Below are 25,057 nucleotides of genomic sequence, written 5' to 3' on the forward strand. Positions count from 1 at the left end.
CCTGCGAGGAAGAGGCGTGCGGGGCACCTCGGCGACACTAGTTCTGGACCGCAAAGATTGTGAATGACGGTGGCCCAGCAAGGGCGTCGAGTCGCTCGAGTCTTTGGGGTCGTGAGGTGGCGGGAAACCCACCGGCGGATTCTCCTCGGCGCGTTGGTCGTCCTCGACTTTCTCCGGCAGGACAAAAGCGGTCGACGATGCGGTCGAGAGAGTCCTTCGATTCAAATGTTCTTAGGCAAGGAGCGGACGGCTCCGGTCGTCGGCGGCACGGCGTCAAGTGGTTCCCACGGCTGGGCAACACAACTTCGACGGGCCTCCAGCGGTTACACAGACCTGCGAACCCTGGTCGACGGCAATGGACTTCGACAGCGTCGATGTCCGGGTGCTTCACTTCGATCTCCTCGGCGGTCCCGTCTCGGGTCGGCAGCCTTTCGAGGGTCTGACTTCCAGGGCGCTTCGGCGAAGATTCAGCGGTGCTCGATGGTCCCTCGGAGCACGGGAAGAGGGCGCCTAGCCAGGTCCTCTCTCGGGTCAGTCCTCGACGATTTCGACAACCTTCAGTTTCTGTCGAAGCAAATGCCACAGCAAGTCTTCTTCTTCCAGTTGGACGTCGAGGATCAGCAAATCCAGTTACTCTTGAGTGGAGACTCAGCTTCTGAATGCTTCTGAACAATTTCCAGTGGTGAGAGGTCCCCAGATATACTATTCTGTCTCTCATCCACACTGCTGGCACACACACAGCAGCCAATCACACAGAAGGGCATTCATGCAGTCAGTCAGCCAATCAGGCACACAGTGCATTCAGGCCACACTCCTCCCTTTCAGACACTCACAACAAGGAATGTGGATTGGGACAAGTACCCAGCCATTCAACACTACACACTGCATTCAGGCCAGTTTCGGGCAGGGCTGTCTCAGTCTTTGTCTCACATGCCAGAAACCAGACAACCACAACAAGAAGTGCATATTGGTCACACACTCCATTCACCCAGGTCCCACCCACAGGAGGTACCCACAACATACAGTCAAAGGGAAGGCTCCAGTCAGTCTAGCTGGGCCTTCACAACAACACCATATATGGAACTTCCACCCAACAGCCAGTCAGGGGGAAGGGACAGAGTCAGGGCTTCCCAGGACTTTGGGAAAAACAAGACAACAGGCAATAGAAAGCAAGAGGCCACAGGGGCCATCTTGTTTTCTATCAGGAATCAACTGATCCCAATGGCAGGGCCTGGGTATCCCAAAATGGAGGACACCCAGAGCACCTGTCCAATTCAGCATGGAGCTGCCACCAGCCCATACCCTGCTCTGTGGGCCACCCACAGGTGCCCAAAAACATACACTAGGGGCACAGGGTTGTACCCCTACCCAGGGGTGCCATAAGGGTATCCCATGGGTCTGTTCACCAAACCAAAAGAGAGAGCTGCACTGCCAGGAGTCCCAAATGGACTCCTGGGCAGAAAACATAACAGAACACACGATAAAAGGCAGAAAAGGACAAGGATTCAGAGGCCCTGTCCCTCTGATGCATTTCCAGCATCACAGTCGCCCCCCCCAGACTGAGGTGGAGGGTGTCTAATCTCCCACGGGATAGACACCCTCATCCAGACGGTCAACATACCTTCTGGAAAGGCCATCCGCATTATCGTGACTCTTCCCTGGTCTGTGCTCTATGGTGAAGTCTAGCCCTTGCAGGCTAATGGACCACCTGAGCAATTTCGGATTCTCACCCTTCATCTGCATAAGCCACTTCAGGGGCTTATGATCTGTTTGGACCTTGAAGGTAGACCCCGTAAGGTAGGGCCTAAAACGCCTAAGGCTCCAAACTATGCTAAAACACTCCTTTTCAACAGTAGCCCACCTAAGTTCTCTACCCTTGAGTTGTCTACTGATGAATATGATAGGGTGTTCTCTCCCTTTGTCATCTAACTGGGACAAGACAGCTCCGATTCCGGTGTCGCAGGCATCCGTCTGGACGATAAAGGGTCGGCTGTAGTCAGGCGCACACAACACAGGTGCCCTACACAGACTTTCTTTCAAGCCATCAAAGGCCCTCTGACAGTCTTCAGTCCAATTAACCTTCCTAGGCTGTTTGGGCGAAGTTAGAGCTGTCAGGGGTGCAGCTATGGTTCCATAGTCTGCCATGAAATTGCGATAGTACCCAGTGAGGCCCAAAAAGGCTCTCACCTGGGTTTGAGTAGTGGGAGTCTCCCAGTTCTGTACGTCCTGTACTTTACTGGAGAGAGGTTGGATTTGACCCCCTCCTACCTCATGACCAAGATAGGTAACTTTCCCCTGAGCTATCTGGCACTTGGTGGCCTTGATAGTGAGGTTAGCCCTTTTCAAGGCCTGCAACACCCTATCCAGATGTGTCAAATGCTCTTCCCAGGTGGAACTGTAGACGGCAATGTCGTCTAAGTAAGCCACACAAAAGGCTTCCAGCCCACTGAGCGCATGGTTGACCAATCTCTGGAAGGTGGCAGGGGCATTCTTCAACCCAAAGGGCATGACCCTAAACTGGTAGAGTCCCTCAGGTGTGGAGAACGCCGTCTTTTCCTTGGCATGGTCCGTCAGAGCTATTTGCCAATAGCCTGAGGTAAGGTCAAAGGTGCTCACAAATTTGGCAGCACCTATGGTGTCCACGAGCTCATCAGCCCTGGGCAATGGGTGCGCGTCAGTTTTGGTGACGGCATTGACTCCTCGGTAGTCCACACAGAATCTCCAATCCTTGGTACCCGCCTGGGAACTTGCCTTGGGGACAAGGACCACTGGACTGGACCAGGGACTGGTTGAGGGTTCAATAACACCCAGATCCAACATCTTGGCGACCTCAGCCTGGATGTGGTTTTTGACGGTATCTGACATACGATAGCTCCTGCTCTTGACAGGCACACTGTCACCAGTGTCAATTTCGTGCTTACACCACGGTGTAAGGCCCGGTGTCAGTGAAAACAGAGAGGCATACTGCTGGAGCAAAGCCCTGCAGGCCCTCTGCTGCTCTGTTGTCAAATCGGGAGAGAGTTGTACTCCCTCCACTGAGCCATCCTGAGGGTTGCTATGCAGCAAATCAGGAAGGGGCTCACTCTCATCCTCTTCTTGCCCTGAAGCTAGCAAGAGACATGAGACCTCTGCTCGCCTGTGGAAAGGCTTGAGCCTGTTGACATGGAATACCTGGGGGGCTACCCCAGAGGCTCCCATGTCAACCAGATAATTGACTTCGCCCATCTTGGAGATGATCCTGAAGGGTCCAGTCCACTTGTCTGCCAAAGCTCTAGGCTTGGTAGGCTCCATCACAAGGATTTCCTGTCCCGGAGTCTAATCCACTTGCGAAGCTTTAAGGTCATGCCAGTACTTGTTCAATTCCTGGCTGGCCTTGAGATTTGCTGTCGCCTGACCCATCATTTGTGTCATCCTCCGCCTGAGGCCTAACACATAGTCCCCCACTTGCTTGGCGGGACCTGGAGGGGTGGCTTCCAAGCCTTCTCGGATCAAGGCGAGGGGCCCCCTCACGGGATGTCCAAAGAGTAACTCAAAGGGGCTGAAACCAACACCCTCTTGAGGTACCTCTCTGTAAGCAAACAGCAGGCATGGCAGGAGGAGATCCCATTTCCTCCTTAGGGGCTCTTCCAAAGCACCTAGCATGCCCTTGAGAGTTTTATTAAATCTCTCAACCAGACCATTGGTCTGGGGGTGGTAAGAGGTGGAGAACTTGTAGGTTACCCCGCACTCTTTCCACATGGTTTTCATGTAACTAGACATGAAGTTGGATCCTCTGTCAGAGACAACCTCTTTGGGGAATCCAACACGGGTGAAAATGCCCAGGAGAGCCCTGGCAACCACCTTGGCAGTAACAGTCCGAAGGGGTATTGCCTCAGGGTACCTGGTGGCATGATCTACCAAGACCAGGATGAACCGATGTCCACCTGAAGTGGGAGGGTCAAGGGGACCGACGATGTCGATGCCCACCCTCTCAAATGGCGTGCCAACCACTGGTAATGGCTGCAGTGGGGCAATGATCCTGCCTCCAGTCTTGCCAGACAACTGACAAGTGGGGCAGGTCCTGCAGTGGGACTCCACTTCTACCCCCATCCTTGGCCAGTAGAAATGGGCAGAGAGCCTCTGCTTAGTCTTCTTAGTCCCAAGATGACCAGCCAAGGGCACCTCATGCGCCAACTGCAGTAGGAAGGGCCTGTAAACCTGGGGTACCACCAACCTCTTGCGGGCACCAGGTTCAGGCTTAGTGGGCTCACTAACAAGGAGCTCACCCTCCCAATAAATCTTGAATGTCCTAGGCACTTCACCTTGTGCCTGGGACAGGGCCTGTTTCCTCAGACCCTCGAGAGAGTGGCACTCTCTCTGTCCTTTACAGAAGTCTGCCCGGGAGGGTCCCCCTTCAGCTAACAAGCATTGAAGGTCGGGGTGCTCCTCCGGGTTAAGAACCTCTCCCACAGGAGAGTCTTCTGTCTCTTCTCCCACAGGAGTTGAGTTTGGGTTTTCCACTGGACCCAGCCCGTCCGGAGCATGGATCCCAATGGGTGCTGTCGGAACAGCAGGAAGAGAAGGTGTTCCCTTCACAGAGGTGGCCTTCTTGGTCTTCCTTCTTCTTGCCTTAGGCCTCGCCTTTGGCTCAGGTACCTGACTCACAGCCAGACCCGGTGTCACCTGTGACCTAGTGACCGCAGCAGCAGTCAGGGGAAGACCATCCGAGATCAACCCCAACTCCACTAGATCATTACCTAACAGAATGTTAGCAGGGACATTGTCCTGAACCAGGACAGGAAGCTTTGCTGTCTTGTCTCCAATCATGAGTGTGACTAAGGTTACAGGTGATAATTTGGGAGGCCCACCAGCTAACCTGGTGGTTTGCAGAGGAGCACCTTCATAGTCCTCTGGCTTGAGCAGGGTCCTGTCCACCACTGTCATGCTTGCCCCAGTGTCTCTCAAACCAGTAGAAGGCTGGCCATTCAAGAGGACACTTCTCAAAAACCTACGGGTGTTCTGTGGGATAGTCGCCAGTACTTCTGCGTACTGGTCCCAGGCCCCAAGGGACACTAAGGAAATCTCTACCGGAGCACCAAAGGTGATTCCGGTAGAGGAGGGGAGGACAGTGGCCTCCACCTCAGACACGGGGGAAGGGTAGGTCAGGCTGACAGCCTGTACTCCAAGTGCCTTACCTTTACACTTGGGGTCACCCCTTTTGTGATCCAGAGCCCCACAATCCCAACAAGTGCCAGGAGTGCGGGGTACGGTACTGGAACCACTGGGAACCTGCTTTGCAGCAGGTGGACCACTACTCTTATTCCCACCCACAGAGGACTTATCCCCACTAGATTTTTGGGTCTTAGGAGAGGAAGGTTTTGGTTTACCCGACTGTGACTGCTTTTGGGACTCCTCAGCTTTCTGAGAGGCCCCCTTTTCTTTGTCCTTGTCCTTCCCACTGGAGTCCTTAGGGGACACCCGATGGGAGACCCACTTGTCAGCCAACCTAGCCAGCTTAAAGGGGTCCAAAATGTTCTGGTCAGCCACATACTGACGCAGCTCTGGTGAACAGGCTTCAGAAAAATGCTCAAAAAACAAGAGGTGGGACAACTCAGCAAAAGTTTTCACCTTGTATCCATCAATCCACCCCATCATGTTCATGTGCGCAGTACTCACCCAGTCAACCCAAGACACATTCTCTCTTTTCTTAAATTCCCTGAACCTTTTAAGGTATTGGGCAGGTGTCTTGCCAAACTTGGCAATCAAAGCAGACTTCATACACTCATACTGACCCCTTTCTTCCACACTCAGCTTCAGAATACAGTCATATCCAGTTTGAGGCACTCTGCTTAACAAACACTTAGCCCAATCTCTTTTATCTACATCATGAATTGCACAAGCCATTTCAAACGCTTCAATCCATTGGAGGATATCTGAACCCTCCACAAACACACCAACCAAATCTTTCATAAACTTGGTGGCTGGGGACCTGCCACTCTCAATTGGTCTAGCTGAAGTCTCCACTCGAGCTTTCTCTAACTGGATTCTCTGACATTCAGTGTCCTTTTCTTTGAGCGCAAGATCCCTATTCTTGAGTTCCACTTGCTGTGCCAGCTCCTCTTTCTTAAGCTCAGCTTCTATTTCCAACTTGCGATATTCAAAGGCTAACTTCATCCTTAATAACTCAAGTTCCATGGAATTGCTGGGGTTTGGAACAGAGGCAGCAGGAATGGTGGCATTCCCAGAAACAGATTCAGCGACAACCCCAGGGGCAGAGTCCTCACTGGTTGCATCCCCCCCTTCATCAAGAGTTTCACCATCAGTCTGGTAATCCACCAGGGCAGCTATCAGCTCAGCCCTAGACTTATCCACAAAGTCTAACTCCCTGGCTTCACAAGCACTCTGGAGAGCCTCTAAGCTCATCCGAGTCAATTTACCATTTGCAATGGACTCCATTGCTTGTAATGCAGTTATTTGGAACACACCCGAACCTTAATCTAATAAAAGTGCGGATATTTTGTAAGTGGCACGGTTATACACTGAGTCTTAAAACCATAAGCATCCCACCGCTGGCCACCAGACTTTGTAAAGACTGGTGGGGGGGTCTGTACTTCTGCTCTCTATATGGTAGAGGAGAGGCACAGAGGACCCCAGCCAAGATTCTCTAATTTGGTAGCAATGGGCTAGCAATCAAGGCCTAGCTTCTCAGGAGGTGATGCAGGCTGGTTCTTAAGTACAGTGTATCCCCAAGCCCCCACAAAGGAATGTCCACACACTGTATTACTGAAAACACAGTCTTTATATAATTAATATTCAAGGGTTATGTACACTTATCACAATAACGCACTTTGTGCTCAGGAAAATCAATAACGGTAAATATCTACAATTCTAAAGTGGTACCACTAATATTAGACCTCATTAAAGTGCATTCACAATACTGTCAAAATGGCACACAGATCAATAAGAAGGAAACCAGCAATAGAGAGAGGAGAGATAAAAGATGGTTGAAACAATAGGCAGAATACTGGCCCCTACCACTGGACACAGTTCTGTGTGGAGATCCCCCCACCTGGGCAACCTGTAAAATAAAGAGATATAACACAAGCCCAGTCCATATATTGTTCAATAGTCTTATTCTCTCCTACAATGTTTTTACCCCCCCAATGTACCTGGTGGAGTCGAGTTCTTCGAAGAGGCGTCGACAGATCCTTCTTGAATGACCCCCTTTAAGGCCGGAGTCACGGATCGTCGAGAGGCGTCGAGAAGCGTCGAAGAACTCGGTGTTCGGTGTCGGGGAATCGACGGCCCTTCTTGAATGTCTCCCCTTTCAAGCGGGAGACACGGGGCGTCGAACGTCCGACAACAAACAAGGTAGAACGGCGTCGATGAGGCGGCAGGCTTCGATCCGAGCGGTGCTCGTCGGCGTCGAGACGTCGGTGTCCTGCGAGGAAGAGGCGTGCGGGGCACCTCGGCGACACTAGTTCTGGACCGCAAAGATTGTGAATGACGGTGGCCCAGCAAGGGCGTCGAGTCGCTCGAGTCTTTGGGGTCGTGAGGTGGCGGGAAACCCACCGGCGGATTCTCCTCGGCGCGTTGGTCGTCCTCGACTTTCTCCGGCAGGACAAAAGCGGTCGACGATGCGGTCGAGAGAGTCCTTCGATTCAAATGTTCTTAGGCAAGGAGCGGACGGCTCCGGTCGTCGGCGGCACGGCGTCAAGTGGTTCCCACGGCTGGGCAACACAACTTCGACGGGCCTCCAGCGGTTACACAGACCTGCGAACCCTGGTCGACGGCAATGGACTTCGACAGCGTCGATGTCCGGGTGCTTCACTTCGATCTCCTCGGCGGTCCCGTCTCGGGTCGGCAGCCTTTCGAGGGTCTGACTTCCAGGGCGCTTCGGCGAAGATTCAGCGGTGCTCGATGGTCCCTCGGAGCACGGGAAGAGGGCGCCTAGCCAGGTCCTCTCTCGGGTCAGTCCTCGACGATTTCGACAACCTTCAGTTTCTGTCGAAGCAAATGCCACAGCAAGTCTTCTTCTTCCAGTTGGACGTCGAGGATCAGCAAATCCAGTTACTCTTGAGTGGAGACTCAGCTTCTGAATGCTTCTGAACAATTTCCAGTGGTGAGAGGTCCCCAGATATACTATTCTGTCTCTCATCCACACTGCTGGCACACACACAGCAGCCAATCACACAGAAGGGCATTCATGCAGTCAGTCAGCCAATCAGGCACACAGTGCATTCAGGCCACACTCCTCCCTTTCAGACACTCACAACAAGGAATGTGGATTGGGACAAGTACCCAGCCATTCAACACTACACACTGCATTCAGGCCAGTTTCGGGCAGGGCTGTCTCAGTCTTTGTCTCACATGCCAGAAACCAGACAACCACAACAAGAAGTGCATATTGGTCACACACTCCATTCACCCAGGTCCCACCCACAGGAGGTACCCACAACATACAGTCAAAGGGAAGGCTCCAGTCAGTCTAGCTGGGCCTTCACAACAACACCATATATGGAACTTCCACCCAACAGCCAGTCAGGGGGAAGGGACAGAGTCAGGGCTTCCCAGGACTTTGGGAAAAACAAGACAACAGGCAATAGAAAGCAAGAGGCCACAGGGGCCATCTTGTTTTCTATCAGGAATCAACTGATCCCAATGGCAGGGCCTGGGTATCCCAAAATGGAGGACACCCAGAGCACCTGTCCAATTCAGCATGGAGCTGCCACCAGCCCATACCCTGCTCTGTGGGCCACCCACAGGTGCCCAAAAACATACACTAGGGGCACAGGGTTGTACCCCTACCCAGGGGTGCCATAAGGGTATCCCATGGGTCTGTTCACCAAACCAAAAGAGAGAGCTGCACTGCCAGGAGTCCCAAATGGACTCCTGGGCAGAAAACATAACAGAACACACGATAAAAGGCAGAAAAGGACAAGGATTCAGAGGCCCTGTCCCTCTGATGCATTTCCAGCATCACAAGGAGTAAACCAGTTGTTGAGGTGGCTTTTAGGTTTACTATTTCTGAGTTTTAGCGGGGCGATATTATCAAGAGTTGTGTTCATGACTTTATTATATTCCTCAACAAGGGTGCTGGGATCCATAGTCTCAGGTAAAGAATTCAGGGTAGACAAAATATGGGGAAGTAGTTTGTCTGCTGTAATATTTTTCTTATTTCTAGTGAGTGTGGGTGGGGCTAAGGGTGGCTGTAGGGTGGGTCTTTTGGTCGCTAGTGTAAAAGACATCAGGTGATGATCTGTACAGATTTGCGGAGCGATGCAGTGATAGAGGCATTACAGTTATGATCTGCAACCCAATCAAGAATTCTCGCTTTATTATGAGTTGGTTCGTTCACTCTCTGGGTGAAGCCAAGTTCTGACAAGGTGTTGGCAACAACAGTGGCCTGTTGGATGTTAGTGTCATTAAAACCTAAATTGAGGTCTCCTATCAATAATGTTTGGGAGGTATCCTTTACATTTTCTGATAGAACACAGCAAAGGTCTTCAATGAAGGTATTGATAGGACCAGGGGGTCTATATGTGAGGTGGATGTTCAGCGTTTGGGAGTTGGCTTTAGGTAATTTAATTGACATAACTTTGCATGATTTGATATTAGGCAAGGATGATATTCTCATGGAGAGATTAGTTTTGGCAATGATAGCTAACCCACCGCCTCGGGCTTCACATCTTTCAACTCTGAGGACAGTGTAGTCATTTGGTACGGCTAAGGTTAGTGCAGGGCCTGCTGCCTCGTGAAGCCAAGATTCTGTGATAGCAATAAAGTTGTAGTCTTCTATTAGTATGACTTGAGCTATTTTGGTGGCATGAGCGACTAAATATCTGGCATTTATTAGGGCTCCTTTGAGGTTAGGTGTAAACTTGTCTGGTGGATGAGGTGGGGTGGTGTTGTCAGGTACAGGTGAGAGGATGTGAGTCCTAATTCTTTTTGTGTGTGACTTAAAGTTGCTACTGGTCATAATAGGGCTGGACTTTAATGATTGTTTATGAGATACTTTACTTTGTAAGTTAGAGCTAGTTCCATATCTGATAAGCGGTTCAAATATTATAGGCAACTGTGCCCGAGTCTCGAGTTTCTGAGCATAGTGTTGCAGGGGGTTGTTTGTAATGGTAAGTTAGACATGTTCATAGGTAGTTTAGGAGGCAAGGTATAGATGTCCAGTGTATCGGCTGCCTAGTAGGAGTAGGCATTGGGGAAAGTACTATTGATATGAGTAGGGCGCCCAGGTAGACTAGATTAAGCAAGTTGAGGTACATATTGTATTGGTGCAGCGTACAGTGTGAGGATAAGATAGGTCAACAATAGAATATTAACATCACAATGAGTGCAGCTGATCACCGTATTGGTGTCCGGTGACTTTAGCTAGTGGGCTAATCTAGTGGGTGCAAAAGTAGTATGCTAGTCAGTAAGAAGTGTAGGTACGCATTATTCTAAAGGTAGCAGACCTATATTGATATCTAGACCTACCCATCTAAATAGATTTACATTTGAATGCATTATAAATACAAATGTACACACATTATGCATAAGAAAACATATATTTACATTATCTACATGGGCATGACTGCTACAGTCAGCCACACCCTGGGCCGTACAACAGTATCTTTAATTTGTGCAGCTAGATGTCATAAGGTTTGGGACCAGCCCTATCGGATGGCTGGCAGGGGCTGGCCCACACCTAAGGACTATTTCTCTTTTAGAGTCTTCATGCAGCCCATCCACCATTTGAGCCCTCCTCAATCACCGCTGTGCCTCAGCAAGGCCCCTTCAAGAAGCACAGTCCGCCATGTGGGGCTGCCTCACTCACTGACACACCTGTGGCATGCTCTGATTTTCCTTGGTGGCCCCCATCCCTGGGAGTGAGTGGGGGCACCGTTGTCACTGCAGCACTAAGCACAGCATTGCACCTATGGGCAGTATCCTTATTGTCATGGGGATGGCGACCATCAATCAATGCCGTGACCGCGGAGCATCACTTGGGCGCCGGCCCACCCTGTTTTTCTCCTGCGTCTGGTCCATACAATGATGAAGGATCTGGCGGGATCTGCTCTGCACCAGGCGATCGATGCCTAGGCTGGCTTCCACCAACAATCTTCACCACCCCACCGACAAGAGCGGGGCAGACTGTTCCAACCACACTCTGTTAACCTACCAAGTCACACCCGGACACCTGGCATACGGGCCTCGGGAGGACTTATTTTCTAGGCTTATCATGTTTGGCTAGGGGAGGAATCTCGGGGGTGAGGGGGAGGGTGCTCGAGGCCATGCCCCCCATGGAGCCGACTTGCACTATATTGCACCTTCGCCCCCGCTCCCAACAGTATTTTACTAACAGTCTTTCTTTCCTTTTGATAGTACTCTTCCTTGCAGAGTCCACGGCTCGATAGGGGAGGTTTTTTCCATTGTTCTCCCTTTATTTTTCCCTTTCTTTCAGATTCCATCCAGCCTTATGGTGGGCTGGATGGGTCAATCCAAGTAAATCCTCTTTAACACAGAAACACTAAATACACATGCATTACCTTAAATAAAATATTTCTCTCTACACCCTGGTGTCTCTATTTCTTTATTTTCCATGGATCTAGCCCTACCTAGCTAGGACCAAATTGAGCCAGTAGCTACATCAGCAAATAGTATACGCTTACAAATATTCCTTCAACTGAACTGGTGTTAAAAGCAAGCATTGACAAAGACAGCAGTTTTGGCTTGTGCAAAGATATTAGATAGGCATTTTCTAGGCATTGGCATCGTAGTCGAGGCGCTCACACCATTTTCCACCTGTTGTGATTTTAGGGATTACCATTATGGTGGTGCATGACACATTCTATCCCATGTCTACACAAAACCCTAAACTGTTGGCTCTGCCTGTTACCACTACCCTTTGGTTATCTAAAAAACATTGAAAAACATTTGAAAACAAAAAATACGTCTGGGCAGGTGAAGCGATACCAAATGATGAGACATGCAGGCTGGTTTTGCCCGCATTACCTGAAGTCTGCCAGACAACGGAGTTGGATACCATGGTAGTGATGGATGCTGTGGAGAGGCTCATGCTCCAGTACTGTCCAACCCGTAGAAAAAAGGGGGACTTGGACAACTGGGTTAGTCACAAAATAATCCAGGAGCTCAGCTCTGTCATGGAGTAAAAACAGTGTATCAGAACCTTAATTTGTGAGTGCAGTACTACAAGTATGAGAGTGCTTCCACTGAATGGTAGAGGCAAAACATTAAGGCAGAACCTCGAGTGTGTGATAACGATACCAAAAGTGCAAAGTGGCTCCAGGAATTTATATAGTCAAAATAATTGAGGTAAAACCTCCAGTTTGTGAGTGGGGTACTAGGAATATCTGCTCTGTCTGCTGGTACAGACAACATAATTGAGGGGGAACCTCCAGTTTGTGAGTCCAGAACTAAGAAGACTAAGAAGACTATGGGAGTGGCTCCGCTGGTTGGTAGAACCAAATAAATTGTGGCAGGACGTCCAGCTTGTAAGTGTGGTGCAAGGAGTATGAGAGTGGCTTCACTGGTTGGTATAGCAAAAACAATTAAGGCATGCCATAAAGCTGTGAAGAGTCAGCACAAGGCCATTAAACAGATATACATTTAAACAGGGATTTATTATAGACGTATTTTTAATGGTTGGGCTAAAATATGTAAACACAAAATAAACCTTCAATAAAGTGATGGCTTCTCTTTTGATTGAATACAAGGATCCTCCTTGGGCATATTTTCAATGTATCGTCACTCATGGAACTGTGTGTTTTGAGTACCCCCACATTTGTTTCTTCAAAGTCTCCTCTCTAGGAAGAACCAGTGGCTCTTATTTCTGAGATGTTTACAAATATTGGTGTACCCCAGCCTGAAACTCGAACATAATCGAACTAAGACTATTCAACATTTCTTTACGGATATCTCATTTGGTGTCCCCTTGTCCAGACTCCTTATCTCTGCTAGTCTATGGGCAATTCGGCTGATGGAGAAAAACTCACCAAAAAACTCACTAAACTTGTGAATGTACAAACATGAAAAAGTACAAAATCAAATGTCCAATAAGGAATCATATAATTTTTTATTTACATGTGCTTCAAACAATGTGTGTTTTGAAAAATAAGAAATACAAAGAGACACTGTTTCATCTGGATACAATCTCAAAAATAATAAGACAAAACAAATCATTAAAAATCAAATTATGAATCAAAAATATAAAATACACAACATAACACAATTGAATGTCTGATTTCTCACATCAATGAAAATGTGTTTGATGTACCAAGCATCCATTTACTATTTTCAAGATGACATAGAATCCTGAAGTACAACAGTAGATAGGACTGTTCCAATGTATGGAATGTTCATTAATAATTTGAGGGTTTGCAAAGTTGTCCTCTTAGTCCTGAGACTGTGTGAGACCTATGCCCGGGTCTTGTGGTGAAAGATATTTTTGCCTACGTGATGTTAAATAACAAAAAAAAATGTAATCTAGCAGGGGGTACAGATAGTGAATTCTGATTCCCTGCCCACTTCACGTTTCGGTGGTCACTGAAATCGTTGAGGCCGCCTTCATCAGGGCGTCAATTTGAAGACTTATTTCTGTGGGCCCACATGTACCCACACACTATTGACCCACAGAATAGGAGCTAAACAGGAACTAAACAGTGCCAAATGACACCCCAAAGCATCCACTGGAGGGGAAGACAAGGTGGGTTGGCGTACTAGATAGCTGTCAATTTCCATGCCATTTCCCTGCCTTAGGATCCTGGCTTTGTGCCCTATGGACCCATCAGTCATGTCCTTGTCATTGAGTTGCAAGTGGCTCATGCACACGAGACCCTCTTCTGCATCACCTATCCCCTCCCTTTGTCTCTCTTCCTCACCTCCTTGACATTGACAATCCTCCAACCTCTTCTTTCTCCCCAACCTTCTATTTGGTACCTCCTCCAACCTCCTCTTTCCTTCTCTCAACAACCTCATCTGTCACATCTCTTCCAGCCTTCTTTTTCTCTCTCTCCAACCTGATCTTTGATATCACTTCCAACCTCCTCTCTCTCCCTCTCTCCAACCTCTTTGTTGTTTTGGTATCCAACCTTACCGTTGATATCGCCTCCAACCTCCTCCACCCTCCCCTTACACCCACCCACTTGATATCTCTTCCAACCTTCTCTTTTTCTCCTTGACCCCCTTCAAATGCCTTAAACCTTCCTCAAACCTCCACTAAAATCCTCTCATGTCTGCTTCCAAACTCCTCCACCCTACCCTTCTATCGTCATCTCCACCCATGCTGCGGCTGACTCGATTACCAATTTCTCACACACCTTTTAATCCCAGAATGGCTGTGGATATTATTGGACCCTAGACCGTGGACATTGGTCATGCCAAGGGCCATTCAATGTGGGAGTGTTTGCAACTGTGAGTGATAATGAGTGGCATGTATGCATTGGTGTACGAGGGATCAAGGAACATAGTCAAACATGTACGAACTATAAACACTGCACATCAACGTGGATCAAGTCTTCTTTAAGCTTCTCCGCCATTATGGATGTCTCATGCACATTCACACCTGCTGCTGAGTGGTCCACCACGGAACTGTGCGAAAGGACTGAAGAAAAAAGGTCCGAAAAATGCATACCACCAAAGGTTCGAACACCAAAAGTTTGAATCTTTGGTGGCATGCATTTTAGGTAATTAAAAAAACAAAACAAAAAACTGCAGGGGATGCGGGGGTGTCCCCCGCAACACCCCGCTTACCATACTAGACAGTATAGTCAGCAGAGGTTGGGGGGGGAGCCCCGCTGCCCACCCGACAAAGGACAAAAATTTCAATAAAAAGGGGGTAGCGGGGGTGTCCCCCGCAACACCCCGCTCACTTTACTGTGTGGTATAGTGAGCGGGGTGTTGCGTGGGACACCCCCGCAGCACACCAGAGAAAAAAAAAAATGGGGCTGCGGGGGTGTCCCCCGCAACACACCACTCACCATACTATACAGTATAGTGAGCGGGGGTTGCGGGGTAAACCCCTGCAGCTGCCCATAAAAAATAAACAAAAGAAAAAGAAAAAAAAGAAAAGGACCCTCCATTGCTGGTTTTCGATCACGGAAGTGAAAGGGAACTGGCGCTGCACGGACAAGGGGTGCCGAGTACAGGGGGGCTCTGGGGCCCGAGCCCCCCTGGCAAGATCAAGTCGGGGCTGAGCCCCCCTGGGCCGGAGAGAAGTGATGCAGCATTGATGGCCCTTTCCATCGATACTGCATCAGTTCTCTCCGGAGGGGTATAATCGCGAAAATGTGCGATTAAGCCCTCCCCTCTAGGACTCATATTGGTGTATGGTCCTGGAGGGGAGGGTTTAGGCGCAGCAGTATTCAAACTATGGGGCGCGGCCCTCTGGTGGGCCGCAGCCTCATGCCCAGGGGGGGGCGCGCATCCACAGTTTGAAAAAAAAAAAAAAAGAGGATAAACGACCAAAGGGTCGGGCTGTTGCTTCATTAACAAGCAGCAGCCCGATCCACGGCCCCTGCCACACATGCTTAGTGTGACAGGGGCCGGGCCTTTGTGAGGTCTCAGGCTCCATTAGGATACTATTTATGAAGACAAAAGAAAAAGCGCACACCTTCTTTTGCCTTGATGATGGTCATTGCGGCAAAAGAATGTGTGTGCTTTTTTTTGTCTTCATGAATAGGCTCCTAATGGAGCCTGACGCCCCACAAAGGCCCGGCCTCTGTTGCACTATGGGTGGGGGAAGCAGGGTCGGATTGGCCCCTGGCCGGGCCGAAATCGTCCCTGGGGAGTAAGGGCCGGTTTCAGGCCATGCTTAGGCAGGTTTGAAAAAAAAAATGGAAACAATATTTTTTTTCAAATTTATTTTTTCATTTTTTATTCTTCAAAAACCTTTCATCCTCTTGGGTCGATATGAGTACCAACACAGGTTGGGTGACATTGTATGCATATTTGTTCTATAAAAAAGAGCTTAAGGGTAAGTGCTATATAATACCATATTACCATGTGGCCTTGGACGACTGCTTGGAGTCACAGTAATTTGACAACATGGATCTATACACACACAGATGATACGTATGGTGATCCATTCTTGTATGAAATGTATATCACCTTAGTGAAATCATCACCATATTTTTCGCAGTGTAGTTTACTTAGGAACAATGCTATTTGATGCCATTTCCTATTTTGTCAAGGGGTGAAAGGTTGTGTTTCATCGCTTCCTGGGATGTCACTTTGGTGTGGGGTCAAATTACATCACTTCCGGTGATATCATCAGAGGTCAAGTGTCATGAGGCGAGGGGCGGGCCACTTTGTTTTGGGTGACCGGGCCTGTTTCTTGTCCCAGTCCGACCCTGGGTGGCAGCAGTGGTGTGGAACTGCCCAAGTGTCACAGAAGTGCTAAAACATATTTGGGCACAGGCACCTACTGTTTTACAAATTAAGCACTTGTTATACACATGCAGTTGCAATTAAATGTTCATTAAAAAAGTATGCCCTCAAGAGTATGCTATCACAGAGAAACTGGGACCCCAAAGCCAGTTCAACTACCCACTCCCAGGTGTGCTACTGAACAAGTAGATGCAAGTTGAGAGCCAACCAATCTCTTTCTCCTATCTGTGCTACTGTACCATACAAATAAGAGGGAATCGCTCTCCTGCAGCCTCTCTCCCAGTCATCGATTCTTGATGATTTACTGGTGCAGTCACAAAAAAAATATTTTTTTGGGGGTTCATTTTGTTTACAAAAGTAGCGCATTGCTAAAACCCCCTGGCTGCCAGTTCATTGTCCTTGGAGCATCCCAGGCTCCCTACCCCCTGAGAGCCACCAACCTTGGGTGCTGTTTTATAACAAATGAAAGAGGCACAATAACTGTGTGAGTCAAGCGAGAGATGAATGCACTCTTGCTCCATTCAGAGAAAGGCTTTGAAAATGTAGCTCTGACAAATCAGAGAATCCGGGGGGCAAAGAAGTACTGCACATCTCCGCTCCCTCTTCATGGGTTTACGGTTGCCACCTGAAAGGTTGCCAGCAGCTAACCTGCCATCCTGTCCCAACTCCATGTCTCATGTGCTATTCCCTGGTCAACCAAACCCTGTGAATTCATAGGCCGCACAAGACCCACAGAAGTCTTTTTACCGCCCGTCCTGGACGTTTCTTGCACTAGTGCTATTAACGTGTGCAGCTCCAAGGTATAATATTAACAACCAATGTTTGTGGGTAAAGGGCCGGCATAAAGTCTCTATTTCAGAGCCAGAGTCAAATGATAAGGTGCTTGTGGCAGTATGGAGTTCCAGGCCTCTGCTTGAATGCCGGGTTCTGAAACCTTTAGCTCTGCAGATGTGTTGGACTACAATGCTCATCAGCCCCAGCCAGCATAGTCAATGGTGATGGATCATAGGAGTCGTAGTCCAAAACATCTGGAGAGCCACATGTTTAAGACCCCTGGCTTTAAGGAACAGGAAGTAAAATAATCCATGAAAGTAACAGGAGTATGACATTCCTGGATCTACATGGGTAGAATAAAAGTAGACTAGAAGAACAGCCTGGGGGCATCAAAGTTTATGTAGGATGGAATGGTGGGGGTCTGAGTCACCTGAGGAGACAGGGGTATCTTACAGGTCTGAAACCTGGTAATCCACTTTACAATAAACGACAACATGGAGAGAGGTGATGTCTCTGTGTGGCCTGTAAATCTGCCGAGATACCACCAAACTGTACTACCATTACTGCCACTTGGTCTGGCGGTATTACTGCCGGATTACAAGTGGTGGTAGGCAGTGTTAGTCCCCACTAAATGGAGTCCATAGGACTCCATGGTGGATTTCAGCGGTATTACTGCTGGTAGTAATTTTGCTGGTGGTAATATCCCAAATTGTTCTATTTTGGGTGGTATGGTGGAGGAAATACCTCCAGCTTCTTGCTGGAGGATTTTCCTCCACCTTTGCCCTCACACTCATAGTTGGGCGGTGCGATAATGTGGCTCTATACGGTATTACCAGTGTTGCCAGTCAGAACTCATTTACCTCAGCAATGTATTCAGTTCTCTGTTTTTTGTCCTGATGCTTAAAATGTGAGATTTATGTTACAAGCTGTGTGCTGCAGACTGCTTCCACTCTAAGCGGGGGAGAAGTTAGGTCTGTGGGGACTCAAACGGCAGGACTTTTCAACCTTTTGACACGATAAATGATGATGTGATAAACGGCAGCTATTAACCTTAAATTTGTCGCCATTGCAAGTCTCACTTCTCCCACAGCAACAGCAAGGCCCGCTTGCCAGTGCCAGATAATCCCAAAATTCTCTGTAATTTTATGCAAAGCTGCATTTTATTTTTATAAGGTTATTTTACTCACTGAATGCTGATCAAGTGTTTTAAGTCTGGACTTTATTAACTGGGTGCTTGTAATTGCAGTACAAGCACTATTTACAATCTAAACTAGAGGAGTGTTTACAATGTTGATTGTTCCAAAATACATCTCCTAGTGTGCTGCTTTGGGTCAGGTGGCCCCCTTTAAGCTGTACATTGCCTGGTTGACATACTATGTGATTTGTGTATTTTATAAAGGAAACTAAGACCACTAGAACTCACCACCCCAGAAACTCCCAATCCCACCTTTGGGGGCATTCCTGTGAACATGGGAACACAGAGGAAAGAATGAATACAAAAGTATTTGCCTTCAAGAGGAAGCTAGACCTTTGCAAAATAACAGTTGGAGCTGGGCAAGCCACCTAGCAACATTAAGGTCCAGCTTTGATGAATACTTCCCTGAAGTAAATGCTGGCATTAATGACTGGGTGATGCAGACTTTTCTGGCAGAGGAGGTGGTGCATCATCCATTTGATGCCCAGGAAGAGCTGATTGAGGTTCAGTCGGACACTACTCTGCAATCTCAATTTAGGAACATTGCAGTGGGTGAATTTTAACTGAAGGTAATCCTGGAGTATCCTACATTGGCATGGTCTGCTATACAGTCGCTCTTACCCTTTCGGTCTTACTACTTGTGCGAAATAGGCTTTTCAGCATTGGCTTTTTTAATGACTCCTTCATTTTTTGAATAAGGGGTGTTTCAAATGAATGTTGAAAAATCCGGAAAGTGGGAGTTTTTAAAACATGGAGACAACCATGGCTACAACATTTAGACACGAGTGCTTCTATCAGTCCCAAACATCACCTGGGTGCAGGGTGAGCCTGGGTAACTACTATTTAACATTGTGCACTACTTTACCAGAATTTCTGGTAAACTACAATGTTAAAAGCAGTTAACACTCTTCCCCCCAAGTCTGAAACCACACTTGATTGCATTATACTTCAGCCAGGATTGCATTATACTTCAGCCAGGATTGCATTATACTTCAGCAGCACATCTGATGTGTCCACTGAAAGGTTTACGATTAAGCTACATCCCTAACTCTATCTGGTTACCCAGAGGTAACATCTTAGCAAATTTCACTTGTGGCTGGCCAATCTACAGCAGCACTATTGTAAGTTTGAATTGTTGATGTTTTACTGAACTATGGCACCACACACGTCTTGCTTGGTAGTTTTTAATCAGGAAACGTCTTTACTTCTTGTTTCCCTTGAATTGGGAACTTTTTTTTGGTGGTGGTGGTGGTACACCACCTTGCAGCTGTACCTTCTGTTTAGCAAGCATTTCATTCTCCCATCCTAGTTGTGTTGCTGGACGATTATAGAGCGGTGGAGTAGGGGCATTGATGTCTTACTGGAATGCAACTCGAAGGCTTAAATCTCCTTCTTTCTTGACTTTAGTATATGCAGTGCATGCTAGCCAATGTTTCCACTGTTCTGCGCAGCGCGTGCCAACACCCGCCCCCCCGCGCGCCGTTGCACCAAGTTGGCGACTACATGCAAATTTGCGGTCATATAACTACCAGTGATGTCACTTCCTGTATTTGGGCCCCCCCCCTGGGAAATTCATAAATCGGCTCCCCTGGCACGGACACAGCGTGAAGAAAAGGTAAGTAGGGTTTGGTTATGTTGGGGAAGAGGGTGGGGGTGTGTTGAGGGTGTGGGTCGGGGGTATGTCATGGGTGTTTTGTGGGTGAGGGTGGGGGTGTGGGTATGTAGTGGTTTGCAGTGTATGGTCACATGGGAAATGGACAAACCTTTTGAGGTGCGTACATTTCTCATGCAAACATTTTGGTCACAGACTTTTCCGTGATGGAAAAATCATGCAGATCCGCCCATCACATGTACTTCTTCACAGACTGGTAGTAGCTGGGCCAACACTGCCTAGACACAGCCAATGAGCCGCTGGGCATGGTATCTGCATCAGTAAGGCTTTTTCCTGTATTTCCTGTTAATTTATCAGCTATGGGTTGTAACCATAACTCACAGGATCACTGCAGCAGTAGCTTATTCTTAACATATAAGGATTTCTTAAAGGGGCAGTGCAATGGCAAGTGGAATGCCTATGACTGTCCGTTGCCATTGACCTGGGCAAGGTGGGGTGGGGTGGGGTATACGCCATGTACCACCTCCAGGCAAAGCATCACTTGGTCGATGGCAGCCCCTGGCCCACGTTAACTACAAATCCATGATACAAAGGCACAGACACGGGACTTTGTCAATGGCAACCCTCATGTTTGTTAGTGTGATTTTTAGAAGAGTGTAGGGGTGGCACCAGTGGTTGGTAGAGGCGAAAAGGTTGAGTCAGAACCTTCAATTTGTGGGTACATACAGGATGAGAGGGCCTCTGCCGGTTGGTACAGCCATACGAACAGCGGCATAACATCCAATTTGAGGCTATATGACTAAGATGTGGATAAGATCTATTTCTAATTAGCAGATGTCTGCCAATTGGTAGAGCCCAACACATTGAGGCAGAACTACCAGAGTTTTGAGTGTGGTACTAAGAAGAGTATGAGAGTGTCTCCGCTGGCATGTAGAGTCTTACGAAGGGTTGTATACACATTTTTCGAATGACAATTGTCCGAATATCAATTGACCTTCTGCACAATTGACAGAATTTAAACGTCAATTGGGATATATATGCAGGGGGAAACCCCCCACAGCCCCCACCCAATCCAACACCCACCCCAACCCCCACCCAATCCGTATTACCCCGACCCAACCCATTATATATATAAAACTGACCATAAGGTCAATTGTGCAGAAGGTCAATTTGGACCCCTGTAATTCGGTCAATTGTATCATTCGAACAATTGTACTCGAACAATTGTTAGGGTATAAAACACACAGTCACCATCATCTTTCCCTGTGACCACAATCCAAGGGACTCTAGTTAGCTATCACACCAATCTTCATGATTTGGATTGGTTATGTCATTCTTTTTTAGGAAAGAAATCTCTCTCGCGTGAATTTCGGAGAGGTGTCCCCTGTAGTCTGTGGCATTAGCTCCAGGAGCACTACATACGTGCTCGCACTGCATGCCCAGAGACCACTTAGGGTGTCTTCAGCTAACTTTATGAGTGTACATGGCCGCACTGACGGCTTCCCAAGCCAGAATTGCAATGGACCATCAGCACTGCCCAGTTGGTATGGGTTGACAACATAGACATCAAACATCTGATCTGCACTGGTTCTGCACATTCTTGTGGGGACCCGGATGTATATAGCAACATAATAAACTAACAGGGAATGCCTGGCAATACAGAAGCCATGAAACTTCTACGGCCCTACCAACATGAGCTGCAGATGTTTGTGATGAACCGGAACACGGACCACATCCTGGCTTTTTTTCTTCACCTAAGGACGAGCAAAATGCAGGGGTTGCAAGAGGACATTGTATCCACGTGAAAATGTGCACTAATGAGACATTGAAAAGCCTTGGTGGAACAAGAAGAGAGGGCCAAAGGTAAAAGAACAACCTCGTGATGTAAATATTGTAACTCCAGTCCTTAAAGCATGTGTTTCCCCCGACTACATGTACAGTCCAACACATGCTTCCTAGCTTGGTTTGCACTATGCAAAACCCAAACACGGAAACAAATACAGTAACACCCCGGACTTCACTGCACAGAAGGTTATTGGACAGTGCACACTCAATCTCCTTAACCCTCAACTGCTGGGCTGTTATGCTTGTCTATGCTGGGCAAACATACTCATCCTCAGCACTTAAAAGGTTAACTTCTTGTAAGGGAGGTTGACACGTGACTGCAACTTTCATAATTTATTTTATTGCTGGTGGGGCAGACAAAGTGGAAGCAGACCTAGTAATCAGATATCAGCAAATTAATTTCAAATGTGTGCCGCTAATACACAAAAATTACATATACCTACAAATGTGTTATATTTCCAAACCCCAAACCGCCAACAGGTAGTTATGAAATCAGGGTTTTGCACAAATGCTCTGTTGATATCATTGTGTCCTTGCAAAGCACGGTTTGCACAAAATACTAGAATAAGGGACAGTTCATTGGGGGGAGGCGATCAGTATATCCATTCACGAGGCACTAAAAGTGGCACAGTGTTTGCAGGGGTTAGGCACACATGCACAAGATAGATTTCCTACAGTGAGCGGTATAGTTACAGCAAATTCTATATCCTGCACACATGTACAAAAGGTGAAACCTCCAGTCCAAATTAAGAGAAACACATGAGCAAGTCATCAAACCCAGAGTGCATGGCAAAATGCCATATCAGGTCCCTCAAAATTACAGAATACAAAAAAGGGAAGAAAAACAGCAGAAATTGAGCAATGAGCTGGTCACGGACGGTGCTCATGGGCGTAATTTTAGGAGGGGGGGGCAAGGGTGTTTGTCCCCCTTCAACGTTTGAGGCACACTATTTTGTCCCACTCATTTGGCAGAGGCCCCTTACATTTAGATATCATTCCCCCTGCCCAATATTTTCAGCAAAGTAACTCCACTGACTGTGCTTCGTTATGTTTTGTGTGGGACTCACCCCCATGCCCCACTTCCCATCAGGAAAATGGATATAAGAATTCTTGGGGCTCGATTAATGGCATTTTTTGAACGGTTCAAAGTGACTTTGCACTGCCGACACAATTCATGGAACTGTGCAAAGTGTATTTTAAGTACAAAGTCAGTGCAAAATGACTTTGCACTGCAAAAATAAACTTTGCACGGTTCCATGAATCAGGGTTTGTGCCGGCAGTGCAAAGTCACTTTTTAGCAGTACAAAGTCACTTTGAACTGTGCAAAGAAATTCCATGAATCAGGCCCAGGAACATCATTTAAGGGTCGCCAGAGGTCGCAACTGCGACCTCTGAGGTCACCCTTGTGACCTCTGTGGTCTCCCTTGCGTCCTCTAAAAAATAAATTCATTATATATCATTTTTTGTAATGCAAGCTTCTGGGCTGTGGCTCTTTACTTCTGGAGTGACCGACTTTCTTGTTCAGACCCCTTAAAAAAAGAAGACAAATAAGAACAGGAGTGCCACAAGTCTAACACTTTCAGCACTGACCCTAAATAAGAAAGAATAGGAATACCAAATAATGTGTCTTTCTGGAATTCTATACAATAATTGCTAGACTCATTAAAGGTTTATTTCAGGCACACTTCAGGGGGTGAGTCACTGATTTAGTCTGTTCTTAAATGCCTCAACTCAGCCTTTCATCCTTCTGAGGTCGATAAATGAGTACCAACACCGGTTGGGTGATATTGGGTGTATATTTTTTCTATATAAAGCGCTTACGTGTAAGTGCCATATAATAACACATCATTATCATTTGGTCATGGATGTCTGCTTGCATTCACAGTAATTTGGTAATATGGGCCTATACTCACTGATCTTAACGAGACATATGGCGATCCATTCTTGTATGAAAAGTACATCACATTATAGTGATATCGTAACCATATTTTTCTTACTGTACAATGCTATGTAAGCAACTTCCTGTTTTGGGTGAAAGGTTGTGTTCCATCGCTTCCCGCGATATCACTTCGGGGTGGGGTGAAATGACATCACTTCGTGTGATGTCATCAGGGGGTCAAGGGTCGTGTGATGTCACTTCTGCTACCCCAGGCATTTTGGTGAAAAGACGTCCCTGATCAGGCCCCTGGTGTCTACTGTGGCCCATGCCATAGTGTTCTAGGATCTGGGAGGAAACTTTACCAAGGGCCTGCAAGGGGAGCTGACAATCCCTGACTGGCCACGCCTTAGTAATTCCCGTGTTTGTGCTCAATACTGTGAGAGTAAGTTATGCATCTGTAGTTGAATTTTAAGCAGCTAATCTACTCTTCTGTTAAAGAGTGTGAATCATTTTAGTCATGCATAATATATGAGTCCAAATTGGATGGAAATACTTTCAGGAATATGCTTTCCTTTTGTGGATGTACCCTTAGGTCTCTAGTCTTTTTAGTTTTTTCCCATTTGGGATCCCAGCTCTACCTGACAAGGGGTTACAGAGTGGTGGAGAGTAGCTGCAGGGGTTGCATTGTGTGAATCCCTGCATGTCTACTCCATTCCCTGCTGGTTGAAATGGGCTCTGCTATTTTATCTCACCAGGAACTAACTTGGAAAATGTGTTGCTTGGAAGGGGTACATCTTCTATTTCTATCCCTCACTGCTGGTGTGTGCCGAAAAGTAGATATACCTTTAAAAGTATTTCTTCTCTCTCTCTGGCGCCCATGAGTCTATTATGCCCTACCTGGTGACACCAAGCATTGTTTATAGGCAGTGTCACTGGGCAGCCTGCAGTCAGGGGCTTGCAGAGTGAGTTCTCCAGACTAAAGGAAGCACATTTTGACTATAAGAATAGGTGGCTTCTAGCGCATTAAATTGGGAGTGTCAAGGGCCATTCACAATAGAATGGTACTGCCCATCCCATCAAAATACTAAAAGCTCTCATCAAGGAGTTAATAGCTAAGTTGAGCAATTGACCTTTCTCCAAAAGTGAGGTTTAGCTTGGGTCTCTAGGCCCAGCGTGCATGGGACCCATGTCAGGGCATACCCGTGCCACACGCGGTGATACGATATGATATGGTATTTATAACACGCCTATACACAAGGGTTTCAAGGTGAGAAAGCAAAACAAAGAGGTGGTGGTTGGAATGCTTCCAATTAATTTGCTCTGGGTCCAAATTGGAGTCCCGTGCCTGCTGAGCCTACAGACCGATATCCCTGAT

This window comes from Ambystoma mexicanum, chromosome 2p, assembly GCF_040938575.1.
Source record: "Ambystoma mexicanum isolate Mex_15411 chromosome 2p, UKY_AmexF1_1, whole genome shotgun sequence".
Lineage (NCBI taxonomy): Eukaryota > Metazoa > Chordata > Amphibia > Caudata > Ambystomatidae > Ambystoma > Ambystoma mexicanum.